The sequence below is a fragment of the Nannobrachium achirus genome, assembly GCF_963921795.1.
Source record: "Nannobrachium achirus genome assembly, chromosome: 10".
NCBI classification, from domain to species: domain Eukaryota; kingdom Metazoa; phylum Chordata; class Actinopteri; order Myctophiformes; family Myctophidae; genus Nannobrachium; species Nannobrachium achirus.
In genome coordinates this window covers 37,561,942-37,564,441 of record NC_137819.1, presented here as the reverse complement: position 1 = coordinate 37,564,441, position 2,500 = coordinate 37,561,942, and the positions used below count along the sequence as shown (strand labels likewise).

General features: G+C 46.2%; 1 protein-coding gene across 1 annotated transcript in view; it reads left to right on the top strand.

The window, feature by feature from the left end:
• The window catches only part of pvrl2l (PVR cell adhesion molecule related 2 like), a gene marked incomplete at both ends in the record, with an annotated part of 92,098 nt that overhangs the window by 47,835 nt on the left and 41,763 nt on the right, over positions 1-2,500 (top strand). The gene's annotated exons all lie outside the window — the stretch shown is intronic.

Genomic DNA, 2,500 nt, shown 5'->3' with positions numbered 1-2,500 from the left:
CATTTTCAAGATTTTTCAAGTATAAAATTATGGCTAAAATCTGAAACGACCCAAGTTGCTTTCCTGGTTTTAATGTGTTAATGCCATCTCCATCCCTCTCTCAACTACTCCTCCGTCCTCTTTCACCCGCTTTCCTCCTACAGGTATTTCCGTCTCCACTCCTTCCCATCTGTCACGTTCCTTTCTCATCTTTTTAGTTTTTCTCTTTTGTTCTCTCACCACCTACTTGCCAGTGCCCTCCATCTCCTTCATCACCTCCCTCTCACCATCACTCCTTCTTCACTCCATCCTGCCATCCCTCTCTCTTCTCTCCTCTCTCCTCCCCTGCTGTGATTCAACCTGGTGCCACTGTTTTCAGCATGTCGTCGTCATCACTTTGTCTTTGTCTCTCTTTTCATGAAATAATTAAAATAAAAGGCAGATCTGCTAATTATTCAGATAGTTCAGATAGTTCAGATTTTTGGACACAAAACTGTAGCAAATACTTGCCATTGGATGTTGCAAAAGTATTAATTGATTAACAGAGTCCTGTGAGTTCTGGTCAGTTTCTGAATATAAATAGTTCTGGTGTTTTTGCGGGGCCCGGGGGCCACAGAAAAATGAATCCACTAGTTTTTGAATCCACAAAACTAGTGTCATTTGTATTGTTGACCTATTTCTACCATATAGTGCTACTTACGTTCAACTTTGACCCCTCTGTCACATACATAGTGGTATTTGTTTGTGTCCAGTATCTGCAGCGTATGCCCCCAAAACAAGTTGCTCTGCAGTCAGCTGATCAGAACGATAGTGCTAAATGGTAGAAATAGGCCAACAATACACATTTTGTGGATTAATCTATTTTTAATGAGTGGCCCCTGCCAAAGCAGAACTACTTCATATTCATCAGAAACTGACCAGAACTCTGACAATCAATTAAATAGTACCACTATATTAATGGCAAGTATTTCCTACAGCTTTATGTCCAAAAGTCAGAACTAAGTAAAAGTACCAGTAAGACTCCCTAATCGGGAGATATGCGACCGTCACGTCGCATACACAAACTTTAGAAGGCAATCGTAGCCAATTGGGAGGGAATATGGGAAATGGGACAGATTCATGTTGATGACATGACTTTAGAGATACTGTGTACCGCTTTGTGTGATTTTAGGCCAAAATCTGTTGGAGCAGTGTCCAAAAATGAGTTTAGCAAATGTGAGAAATCAGGGGCGGAGGTTGTGATTTGCCATCCAAGGAGTGTGTGTGCAAAGTTTGGCATCGATAGGGCCAACAACGGTGGCAGAGATAAGAGTAGGGGCAAAAGTGTGACGTGACGGACAGACAGACGGACGGACGGGCGGATAGACAGCCGGTGGAGCTTTTCATAGTAACTTGCGTCCTGACGGTCTCAATCAATACTGCAATTCAGAAATTCTCTGTTACAAGTGAAAGTTCAGTAATCAAAATGTACTTGTATAAAAGTACAACATTTGGGAACCAAGAGTAAAAGTACTCTTTATACAGAATGCCCCGTTTCAAGATATCATACTGTATGTCTGAAATGTGTTAAAATCTTTTGAAAATAGCCAAAGTTAAAATAGGGCTGAATTGTTTGCGACCGTAGGTCGCATTTACTACCAAAACCTCCACCGGCTGTCCGTCCCTGAGTGAGTGAGTCACACGTCACACGTCACACTTTTGCCCTGCTCATATCTCCACAACCGTTGCCCCCATCCATGCCAAATTTTGCACACACACTCCTTACCTGCCAAACTACAACCTCCAAGGACCCCCGGAGCTCCAGGGCCCCCCAGGTCCCTGGGGGACCCCCAGGTGTAAAAAAATGTCCGTCCGTGAGTCACACGTCACACGTCACACTTTTGCCCTGCTCATATCTCCACAACCGTTGCCCCCATCCATGCCAGATTTTGCACACACACTCCTTACCTGCCAAACTACAACCTCCAAGGACCCCCGGAGCTCCAGGGACCCCCAGGTCCCTGGGAGACCCCCAGGTGTAAAAAAATGAACAAATGTGCAAAAATGACCAAATGACCACCCCAACGGGGCTGCTCACGGGGAATTCCCGGGGACCACCCACTCCTGGTGCTCCAGAACGGATGCAAAAGTGGTAACGCCCCCAGTGGAGGCCCCCCTCCACTGCAGCTCACATAAAATGCCGTAACTCGGGGCTAGGAGCGTCCGGGAGAGCCGGGGCCGGTACCTATTCGTCCGCCAAGGCAACGCGGAGACCCCACCCCTCATTTCTCACATGGCCCTCTTCTAGCGCCACCATGAGGCCAATTCTTGCAAAACACATTTTTGGACACTGCTCCTACAATTTTTGCCCTAAAATCACGCAAATCGGTACACAGTATGTCTACACTCATTTCATCAACTTGGATCTGTCCCATATTGCGCCACCTTCAGGCCGATTTTTAAAACACATTTTTGGGCGACCAGCGACCAACCAGCGACCAACGGTCGCTTATCTCCCGATTAGGGAGACTGGTTTACTGTG